Consider the following 12,133-nt stretch of genomic DNA (forward strand, 5'->3'; position numbering starts at 1 on the left):
GGGTTTGAGCTGTTCATTCCAAACAAATGTTAATATGGATACAATGGAGTAGAATTCGTGGTTTTTGAAGATGCGTAAAACGAAATTGCCACGGAAGTAAAAGAGATATCAATTTGGTGCTGAGAACGAATCATAGAGCAGTTTAAGATAAATAATTAGGTTGATAATTAAAGTTCATTGTGAATTTTTGGGAGAAAAATAAAGTAAATCTCAAAAAAGTTACTTTATTTTCCGAACAATTTTCCAAGATTTGGCAGATTTGTTTGTTGCAGAACTTTAAAATATCATAGCCTACTGTAGTAGCATTTTAATATACTTCTCCATCACGCTCTAAAACATTCTCGATAGTCTACCGAGCATCATATATACGAGGCGTTACAATTTAATTCTGGGAATTGCTTAACAAAATATTGGCCTTACAACGATTAATAGTCTTAGGGTGGGTTTAGACTAGTGATATATTCATGTGAAGAAATATGATGAGATTTATAGAAATCGCATCAACCGTTTACACTAGCGTGAACTTCTATAATGAATATATTCATATCATAGGTGAATTTATTCACCTGAAGTAGAATTGCATCCAACTTTAGTGATTTCTCACCAGTGAGAAATTCACAAGCGTTTACATATGCTGAATTTATTCAAGTTATATATACCTCGAATAAGTGTATCATATTTATTCTCACCCGTTTACACATATTTTCACGTGAATAAATCCATCTATCGCTATAGATCTCCCTAATGTAAACTCGCCATTACGCAATTAACCTTGGTAACTGCTTCCTTGATACTCTGAGTTATAGTTGATATTTGGGAACAATAGAAAGTCGCAAGGGCGAGGAGACTATAGGGTGGATAACTTCATAGGGATAACTTCATTGGCCGATTGGACGATCAAATCCGCAGCAAGCGAGGTCACAATTGACAGAAGAACTAGATAAAAAACATATGATGTGATCCAAAAGATAAGGAGTATAAGTGACATGTTCGATTTTTTCTTCATCGACTTTCTCTTTTGGTCACAACTTTGCTGCAAACACATTCCCAACTCATTTGAAAATGTGGACGATAAATCAGAACTCCAAATATCGGTTTACATAGCAAAATGAAAAAAAAAAAGAAAATCGATCATGTCACTTACACCACATTCCTTCTGAGCGCCCCATATCATCATTCTTTTCAACATATCATTCACTTTCTTGAATTTCGTTTTTTGTTCTTTTGAATGATAAAAAAACAAAAAATGCAACATGAAAACAACTTAAAATGATGTATGGGAATTATATACTTCATATTTTCTAATAAAAAAGCCACAGGAGGGTTGTGTCCAAGATACGACCGCATAGTTGACGTAGGATTCCGTTAGGCTATCTGCTGCATGCTGATTTTGGATATGTTTGAAAAATTACATTGTTAAACTCTTCGATAATGATTTGGGCCCGTTTTGTCTGGTTGTTAGGTATTGTTTTTTCACTCCACCAGTGTCCATAACCGAGTGATAATGATGGAAGGATGGTGATTAGTCACTAGATGGTGCGTTTCACGTACCAAAGCCGCTCTCTGTGGGCCTGGACGAGATGGCTTCTGTATTATGTATGGATGAAATAAAGAAAAAATGCTCATCAAAGTAATATAAGATAATTATCATTATCGAACACAAGTTTTCTCACCAGAAAAAAAGTATTACTTTAGTATAGAGAAAATATATTTGAAATGGAAAAAGTAATTTCATTCACATTTTTTTATTTTCTGAGTGTTTATTCAACCCATTTCCTTTTCGCTTTAAACTCAACGGAACACCATGCTACATGCCTCAATGGGAATTTCAATTGGGCTAACAGCACCCAATACGATATGTAGAGCATATGTGAAATCACTTTTTCAAATATTTCTTAATTTTTCCAATTTTGCTCGTCGCATGAATTTTCCTTGGGAGAAAAAAAAATCATTTCATATTTCAAGTCATTTTATCACAATAGCTACCATATACAATTTTACTCTTACAGTTGTGCTAAAAGTTTTACAATACATGATCGGTCGTTGATATTAAATTTCACGAAGCAACCAACATAAAAGTTCCAAATTTAATTTTTATTTATATTCTATCAAGCATAAGTTCTATTCAGCTCATTGAAACATCGTTCTTCAATCAACCCATCGAAAGATTCTTATTGGAACGAAAAAACACTTGTTCATCGCTCCCAACTTATTCGCCAGCACGTATGCAATCAGCTATGCCCACGCTAGTTACAATGAGCACTATCCATTTGTTCGCGTCGTTAGTTAAACTATCGACTACGAGGATATTTACATGTTGATTTCCCCTAGACACCTTGGATTAGAAAGCTCTGTTAGGGAATACATATCGGTGGGAAAAAAGCTCCCCCTACTTTCATGTGTTTGCAATGCCGCATTCCCCCAGGCAGCTTGGTTTTGATGTCTCTGTTAGGTGGTGGAGCGCTCGTGAGACACGACTCGCGCGACGCTGTGGCTGAACCACAGTTTCTCGTGCTGGTCATGCCGGTTGTGGTAGTTGTGTTGGTGAACAATCATATAGCGCCGTGGGTTTGACACTGTATGGCTGTACTGGTCGGGTGATTGTGTTAGTAAATAAATATATCGCGCAACTCTGTGTTAATCAGTCATTGTATGCGAGTGGCATGTTATTTACACCAAACTGCGACTCAATATGCGCTCCACCACGCTACGTTTGTGGCACGTATGAGTCGTGTTGGTAGTCTCGCGTTCGCTTACGAGCGCTATACGCTTCTCAATTTGCGTCTAGCCTTAGGGACCTGCCGCATGTGTCGTCAATTTCGACCAATCAGAAGTGGGTGTTTCCGTTAGGATAGGGGTTGAAATTTTTTAATTGTTCGATAGTTAGTTTCATGACATATATTATTTTATTCAATGTAAAAAAATGTTATGGAGTGTCGAAATTGATCAACCGCAAATTTTCTCTTCTTTCTATCGCGGTGCCTATGACTGCTGGCTCACCATCACGTTTGTTTTGACATAGTTTTCGTTCCATCGACAGAAATATCAGTTCATTCTCGATGTCAGTGAATGCTCAAGCCGAAAATATCACCTTTCATAGTGTCCCTGTGTGTCCCTGTCATACACCTATAAACTCAGCACTCGAATGTGCCGTTGCCCATCGATGTGTGTGCAATAAGCGGCACAAAACTGGGACCGGGGCTAGAAACATACACACGAACACGCTTTCAAACATCTGACGCGGTGTCAGTGAGATGATATTTCACTGAATGGAATTTTGTTCCCTTCCAGTGTCAGCTGATCGAAGATGCGTATGAATATTTCGGGTGATCATTATCAGTGAGACAGTGAAACGAATGAGTGTAGGGAATAATGCAAAACCAAATGTTCCACGTAAGCGTACACTGGAGGAAAACATTAGTAAGTGCAGTTACCAAATCTTTGGTAGTCGAAACATTGGTAAAATGTACACATTTTTTGTACATGTTACCAAAACATTGTTAAACTGATGTCAGATGCAATATACATCCCTACCAATGATTCGTACATTTTACTTCATAGCATAAATAACCTTGAGTATTTTCATTCCTAGCAACTGTGTGTGTGCAATCGCCATTTATCCAGTGGAAGCGAAACGATTCGGAGGTAAACATTTTGCTTTTGTTATGATTCATTTTAACTAAATATTTTCCTTTTTTCAGCCTTTATTTATATAAAACAATAACAAGGGTTCACGCAGTCGTAAAAACTGCACTAGCTGATGAACAATATGCGACGGCGGAAGTTCCACAATCTTCGGACGGAGGGAAAGCGATATATGTGTCCCATCTGCAATATAATTTCCTTCGCAAATCACGACTTCACGTCCGGTCGCTCAACAACATCAAAAAACCGTGTCCAAGGATAATGGAGAGAGTCAGTTTGTATGGAAAATTTGCTTCAACGCACTTCATTACTGGATCGGTACCTGCTGCCTTCGCTCGGATATGGAGCGCCACAGCAAGTCGTAACATTCCTAATTTTGGTCGAAGCGCGGAGGACATCATTGGATGCGCAACCGGATAATTCGACCGAGGCGGAGGCGTCGGCAATCAGCCAATACGCCAAGGGAAATAGACAAAGGTAAAGATCCGTCAGCGAAGGCGTTCGATAGTGGCAAGAATGAAAAAGATTTGGCGCTGGTTTCGAAACCGGTTGATAGTGCTACGAACGTGGCTATTTTAGGTAAATTTCGACTTCCTGTGTAGTTAGATATGTGAAAGATGTTTGGAATATTATTAATAACAAAATTTTTCTTACGGCAGATTTGATGTTCCGCTGTCAGTTTCGATTGGGATTTCCAGTGAAAATAGGTAAATGCTTATTTATTTTTAAAATGTTTGCCACTTTGTTACGCAATTCGTTCTATTTTGTAAAAATATCGCTATTCTGTGTGGTTATCATATTTGACAACGTATTCGCATAAGAGCCCCCGCAGACTGCATACTTTTTATCGGCAGAAAATTTGATCGAGTTGGCATGTTAGTGCAAAAACCGACCCAACTGAATCGGTATAATGTGCGCATATGCATATCTCTCCATACTGATTAAGTTGGCCGATCAAGCTACGGCCGTAAAACAGTCTGCAGTCTGCGGGGGCTCTATGAGACACCCGTAACCAGCGTGAGCCACATCAAGGAAAACGAAGAGCGTGCAACATACATTGTCGAGGATTACTGTTTTGATGTCCCATCCGAGTACGTACTACGTGGTGCCGATTTGAGGAAGCAGGAAAGGGAAAGGAAAACCTACAGGAAAAGCTTTTTCAATAATTTTATAAAATTAAGAATAGAAAAAAGAATATTAATAAGAATAAAAATATTTGCAATACAAAATAATTATTTGAAAAATATCGTCATTATCCAACCAATGGAGGGCAAACAAATCAGCCATAACTAAGTTCGAAATTGAGCCAACATTGGATTTACAAACTAGTAGTTTTGTTTGACATTTATGCCTACCAATTTTTATTCGTAGGATGTACCAATGATTAGTAGAGTAGAAAATGACTAACGAATTGGTAATATTTACCAAAAAATTGGTCATATATACTAATTATTCCTCTCAGTGTAGGAACACACTGGACGGCTCTCCCGCGCGGATTTTGCAATGACAGACCACCGCGGAGCCTCGATAATAGAATGTGTATGATATAAAACACACAAGGCGGGGCGGGTGTGTACGATTCCTAAATCACTGTTGTACGGTTCCCCATTCGCTGCGGTGGCTCGATAGAGATGATGCGCCGCAACGGTTTTGTGAGAGTATTAGTGTGGAAACACACTAGACGGCTCACCCGCGCGGTTTTCGCAATGACAAGTCGCAGCAGGAGCTCGATGTAAAACACATCCAGTGGCTCTCGGCGGCTTCACTAGCTGCCATTATTATATTTTATAGACGGATGCAAGAAGAGTCTATGGTACAAGGTACAACTGTTTGGTCAGTAAGCGGATTAGAGGGGAGGTATATAAAGACAGAATGGTGGAAAACGGAAGAGGGATGTTTACCTGAGCGAGAGCGATGTTTACACACTCGCTCCGCCTTGTGTGTTTTATCTCATTCACATTCCATTATCGAGGCCCCGCGTCGGCCTGTCATTGCAAAATCCGCGCGGGAGAGCCGTCCAGTGTGTTCTTACGCTTAGTGTTTATCAAGGAGCTGGAATTGACAGGTGGTTCGTGTCTCACAACCCGAACGATCAGGCAAGTCTTCAGCTAAAGCAGTACGGCACAAGCCCACCGGTTATTAAGAGCCACCTCTTTTATATACCCACTAGCAAAGCTCCCACAATCGCTGAGTTTCCAATCCCAGCAGCAACGGCAACAACCCTCAAGTCCCGTAGAACAGCAATGCAGACAATAACTTGCAGCAGTCACCGAAACACTACAATGATGCCAACAGCGTAAACAAAACCAACATTTATGCGCAGCAAACATATAGCGGCATGCACTCCTCATTGCATGCCATTTGTTATTCTCTTTCTCGGAAAACTCTAAAGGGTGTGTCACATCAAATTGCATCACGGAAAAAACGCTGTAGAAATTTAATTTTTAGGAATTATATCTTCAGCTTTCGCTTATAATCAGATAAGAGTGTATAGATCACGTTGGCCATGCTTCACTGTAAATTTTTCGTAAATTTGGAAAAATGTCGTCGAACGAAAAAGAGCGTCGTGAATTAATCCTGTGCACTCATTTCGAGAATCCGGAGTTGTCACATCGGGACATCGGTAAGATGCTGGAAATCGTCCAATCCACGGTCAGCAGAGTACTAAAACGATTCTTCGAGAACCTAACCATCGACCGGAAGGTGAAGAACGGCAAAAATGGATGCTCCGTCAGTGAAAAAGATCACAAGCGCGTAATTAAGCGGTTTAGACGTGATCCGAGAAGTTCGGTCCGGGATGTCGCCAATAAGCTGAATTTGTCAAGTTCATTCGTCCAGCGGACCAAGCAGCGGGAGGGCCTGCGTACATACAAGGTTCAGAAGGCTCCTAACCGCGACGAAAGGCAAAACATGGTGGGGAAGACGCGAGCCCGGAAGCTGTACACCGAAATGCTGACGAAGCCGCATTGCCTGGTAATGGACGACGAAACCTACGTCAAAGCGGACTTTCGTCAGCTGCCGGACCTGTTCTTCTTCTCCGCAGAGGACAAATTCAGCATTCCGGAGGAGATTCGCAAGCAGAAACTATCCAAGTTTGCCAAAAAGTACATGGTGTGGCAAGCGATCTGCTCTTGCGGAAAGCGGAGCGCCCCCTTCGTGATGACCGGCACGGTAAACGGGCAGGTTTACCTTAAGGAGTGCCTACAGAAGCGCTTACTACCACTATTGAAGCAGCACGAGGGCGCGACCATCTTCTGGTCGGATCTCGCTTCGTGCCACTATTCAAAGGACGTGTTGGAGTGGTACGAATTCAACGGGGTCACCTTAGTGCCAAAGGAAATGAACCCGCCCAACGCGCCGGAGCTTCGCCCAATAGAGAAATATTGGGCGATTATGAAGCAGGCCCTCCGGAAGAACCCAAAAGTTGTCAAATCGGAGGCGGACTTCAAGAGAAAATGGATTTCTGTTCAAAAAAACTACAACCTGACGTTGTACAGAACCTTATGGACGGGGTAAAGAGGAAGGTGCGAGCATACGGGCTTGGGCTCGAAATATGAATGAAAAGAAAATGCCAAAAGTTGTTTAATAGTTTTTATTTTAATGTCTAAAATTTTCAAAAGGATCGGTCTACTGGGCGAATTTCTACAGCGTTTTTTCCGTGATGCAATTTGATGTGACACACCCTTTAGCCGTTCGTTTGGCCGCTGTCAATTCGAACTCAAGTAATGGCTGAACAGCAGTTCTGACATAACATTCCACCTTATTATACCGCCTTGGTGTTTATGCACTTTTGAAAGGTGAAAATAAAGCAAGGCAATAATAAATGTACTCTCAGGTGAGCCAATACGTGAAATCCACTCTGCAGTCATGTAGCTGCGGATAATTCCATCCAAATTGTCGAGAAATGCAATATTTCAGACGTTTGTGATCAAGTTCTCTCTCCCTCTCGCTCAGGTAAACATACCCTCTTCCGTTTCCCATCATTCTGTCTTTATATACTGCCCCTCTAATCCACTTACTGTCCAAACAGTCGTACCTTGTACCATAGAATCGTGTTGCATCCGTCTATAAACATATAATAATGGCAGATAGTGAAACCGTCGAAAGCCGCTGAATGTGTTTTACATCGAGCTCCTGCTGCGACTTGTCATTGTGAAAATCGCGCGGTAGAGCCGTCTAGTGTGTTTCTACGCTAACGGAGTGTCGGTTGCATGTAATTAAGCAAAGCGCCTAGAAGTATATCCTAAGGTGAGGCCGTTTCGTCACTAAGTTGGTTAGGGGAGCGGTATATGAAAACAGTACGGACGAAAGTAGAAGGGGAATTATTTGCTTGAAGCGTTAAAGATACAGACTGATCACGATCGAGCTTGGGCACAAGCGTTTTGTGTTTTGTTTACAAACAAAACACAGTAGACTTCCAATATGGCTGAAGAGTGGTTTTAGCAAGTTGGTCCACCTTAGGATATACATACTTCTAGGCGCCTTGTAATTAAGTTCGGTTCATTTTTCATGAACTGCAGGGGCATTGGTGATTGAATTTGATGTTGTCTCAATATCTTGCGCTGTCAGTAAAATGCGTGTGAGATTTTGCTACTTTGTTCTTGATACAATGTATTTCATTAACGTAACTGATATGTTTGTTCTCTTAAAAGTTGAATGTAAAGAGAAAAAAAAGTAATATATTTTTATCGTAAAGCAGAAAAATTAAATAAAGAAAATCAATATTCGTATCGTTCAAATGTTGTCTCGTCGGAGTAAAATACATGTTCTCTTATTCAATATGGCCGACTACATTTATAACTCCTGGGTCTTGTTCATGAATTAGGAAACCAATGATACACCAGACAACAATGGAGCTGATGTACCGCTCCTATTTGAAACCGCATTACTTCGTTGTTGTCATTCAATCGAGGAGTATTCACAGCGGTATTCTAATTGTGAAAAACAGCCTTTATCCACGGACTTGCAAATGTATTAATCTGAAAAAACATTAATATGAGCATTGAATGCTTTGCTTAGCTGAGGTGAATATGGTACTACACTCTGTCCAATCTGTGAGGTACGTGAAAGATACAACGTCCTATCCCTCGCAGTTGACAGTATAACAGTGATGTTGATATTATATACTGGCAACACTAGTTAGCCATACATTGGGCATCATTTCCTCTCACAACAGACAACTGTCGAGCCGGTAAGTCATACTCAATATTTATTCCCTGTGTCGGGTGATTTCACTGTAGGTTTATACCGACTACATTGAGGAATCTGTACAGTAAATATATGAATGCTTCACATTGGCGATCCTGCCGGATATTTAAATATGCAGTGAAATCACCCGACATAGAGAAAAGAAATTCTAAGAATATGGCGTGTTGGGACAACCGTCTGTGAAAATAAATGGCGCGTCGGGACAACCGCCAGAGGTACTGCGTGTTGGAATTACCGCTTGAAAAATAGGCGTGTTGGGACAACCGCTTGGAAAAATGGCGCGTCGGGACAACCGCCTGAAAACTGCGTGTTGGGAAACCGCTTGGAAGTGGCGTGTCGGGACAACCGCCTGAAAACCGCGTGTTGGGAAACCGCTTGGAAGAGCCGTGTCGGGACAACCGTCTAAGAAAGCTGCGTGTTGGGACAACCGCTTCAGCAAAAGAATGGTGGCGGAGCAGCCACCCAATGTCGGCGAGTTGGAATGGCTGCAGAAGTGATAATGCGAGTTGGGTTGATAGCATATTAGCTTCCAACTCAATCATCAGGGTTTTCTCCAGAGAAAGTAATGCGGGAAGGAAAATCCAAAGGTTTTCGCCCCTATTAGACCGTGGAGGAGCACATAGTCACTGTAATGGTCGAGTGACACTCTGAAACTAGGAGAAGTTCCGGATTTGACACCGAACGTTACATTGTGGAGAGCATTGTACACCGTTTCATTAATGATAATCAGCTGGATAACCTAAAGTAGAGGTTTTAGCGAGCAGTATATATATTTTTAAATCATGTATCTACAACTGACATGCCTGCACCAAGAAAAGTTTCAATTCTGTTTCCATTTCTTATTAAGATAGTTGGAATGTATGTATCTTCTCCCGTTAATAACGTGGATATTTGTTCCGGTGTGCAGCCTATGGAAAAACTACGGATATTTTCGTTGCCATTTCCTGGTAGGTTTTTCTGTATGCGAGTATTTATAATTTGACTCTGTGGAAATTTAGATGATACAGGAACAAGAAAAGAATAAAAAAACACAAGCAATGAACAATTTTGACAGTTGCGTGCTATTGAGTGCGTACAGTACTTGCTTATATCTATTGAGTGCGTGCAGTACATACTTAGATCTAGCCCATGATTATATATACAAGTGAAGCAACATCATTACTTCAATAGGAAGAGGATTACGGTTTGTCGAGCGGGGGTTGTTTGTTTTGTTATTGCTAGGGTATGCCATTTTCGCATTTTCACATGCGAGAGCGAGATACGAGAGATTAACTGTGTGAGAATGAAATTCTACAAAATCCTTCCTTCAATTTCACATAAATTCGAGAATGCCACATGATTGCTTCATCTGGTATATATAGGCACTAGCCAAAGTATACAAAACAAGGCAGTCCATTCCCGCAAGTAGACATCCAATTTGGATGTAAACATATTACGTCAGCATTATCGAACTGCATTTATGGATATCACCCAGAGAATTTGCCGCCATTTTTCGTTCCTTTAAAAAAATCATGCTAGTTACAAAACACCTTTCTGAATTATAAACCGTTTTACAAGTGTTACGCAAATGGTAAGAATAGATAGAGTATGCAGATCAGTATAGACCGTTGGGATTGTAATCAGATAAAATGCACGCAGCAGTACATTTTTTTAATCCGTTTACACTATTTTAAGTATTCTATAGCGTTGATTGAAGAAATTAAAATAAATTGAAATGACAAATCATGACACAAAAAAGTAAAATAACATAAAAAGAATAAGGGAGAAGGAAGATGTGAGGTGCGTGAAAGATACAACGTCCTATCCCTCGCAGTTGACAGTATAACAGTGATGTTGATATTATATACTGGCAACACTAGTTAGCCATACATTGGGCATCATTTCCTCTCACAACAGACAACTGTCGAGCCGGTAAGTCATACTCAATATTTATTCCCTGTGTCGGGTGATTTCACTGTAGGTTTATACCGACTACATTGAGGAATCTGTACAGTAAATATATGAATTCTTCACACAATCCAAGACCACCCAGATTATATTTCGCGTTGCAACACAAACAGTTAGAATTTCAACAAGATACATTCATACATTGTAGAATGCTTAGAATAAAGTATATTTAACGTCAATTTCGTTCAAGACCATTTCAAAATTCACAAGAATTATCGATGAAAAATAACCTGGAAAATATGTGTTGACATACTATTTACCAAATACTACTGAACGGATTTCTCGATATTTTCCATGTTTTCGAAATTGTGATCTTGAGCTCTTTAATCGTGGTGTACCTCTTTCCCTCAGTGTAGATTCAGCGTACAGGAGAGCGAACCTGCCAGTCCAAAAAAATTAGTTTTTGGTCCTTAATCCACTGCTTTGTTTCCTCACTGGTATGAATAGTAGCATTGTTTTGCTGGAATGTGAATTTTTTGTGACGATATCCTCGCAAAAACGGTAGGAGAGAGGATCCCAGAACATGTATGTAATCCTTGAATAATGTGAAAGCTATCTTGAGTTTTCCGGTTGCACAGAATTCCGCCCAAAACGTGCATATGCCTCCACCGAAATTCCTGGTTGAAAAATACTGTTCTTCCTTCCGTAAATCATGCCAGTACTCGTTGAAACCATCAGGACCATCCAAATTTAGCTTTTTTCTTCAATGAAGATAACCTATACATTGAAGAACTTTTCGTTATGGTATATAGCAAAATGTATTCTTTTAGAAACATCCTTTGTCATAACATACCATGTCCTACTGTCGGTTCATGTGAGTTTTGGCAAAACTCAGACGTCTTCCGATGTGAGATGGTGTAAGATTAGGAGCTTTAACTTTTTAAACCCCTTTTTATGTGAGGAATTTTTACCAAAACTTGACGAATTGTCACCCGAGAAACATTTAAATTCAATTATTCTTTTATTTGCATAAGCGATTTTGAGGTATTTAAAGCTGTTCTAACTATTTCCCGCTTATCCCGGTCAGAGAGCTTCGATTTACGTGGAGCTTTCTCCTTCTTAGCGTATCTCAATCCTTGAGGACTCGCCAAATAATTGAGCACTACTTGATGGGATCGTCCAATCCGACGAGCAATTACTCTGATACTAATATTTTTTTGACGTAGGACTACGTCTTTCATTTCTATACCGGGGTGTAAAATCAAAGTTTCGAAAACGAAAGCGTTACGCCGGAGACCGAGATTTTGAGCGTTAATAGCTCCTAAACAACTGAACGAAATGGTATGATAAACACTTCATTCGAAAGATAAAATGTCTACGCGTTATATACTTG

At 40.2% G+C, this 12,133-nt stretch overlaps 1 protein-coding gene and 1 long non-coding RNA gene across 3 annotated transcripts in view; one reads left to right on the forward strand and one right to left on the reverse strand.

The window, feature by feature from the left end:
• LOC129779566 (adenylate cyclase type 6) overlaps window positions 1-12,133 on the reverse strand; it is a 497,443-nt gene that overhangs the window by 408,404 nt on the left and 76,906 nt on the right. The window lies entirely within an intron of this gene.
• Window positions 3,297-4,832, forward strand: LOC129779569 (uncharacterized). The gene is made up of 4 exons (XR_008743707.1): window positions 3,297-3,420; window positions 3,593-3,645; window positions 3,702-4,224; window positions 4,305-4,832. It is a non-coding gene; the product is annotated as an uncharacterized LOC129779569 (long non-coding RNA).

The sequence above is a fragment of the Toxorhynchites rutilus genome, chromosome 3 (assembly GCF_029784135.1).
Source record: "Toxorhynchites rutilus septentrionalis strain SRP chromosome 3, ASM2978413v1, whole genome shotgun sequence".
Taxonomy (NCBI): domain Eukaryota; kingdom Metazoa; phylum Arthropoda; class Insecta; order Diptera; family Culicidae; genus Toxorhynchites; species Toxorhynchites rutilus.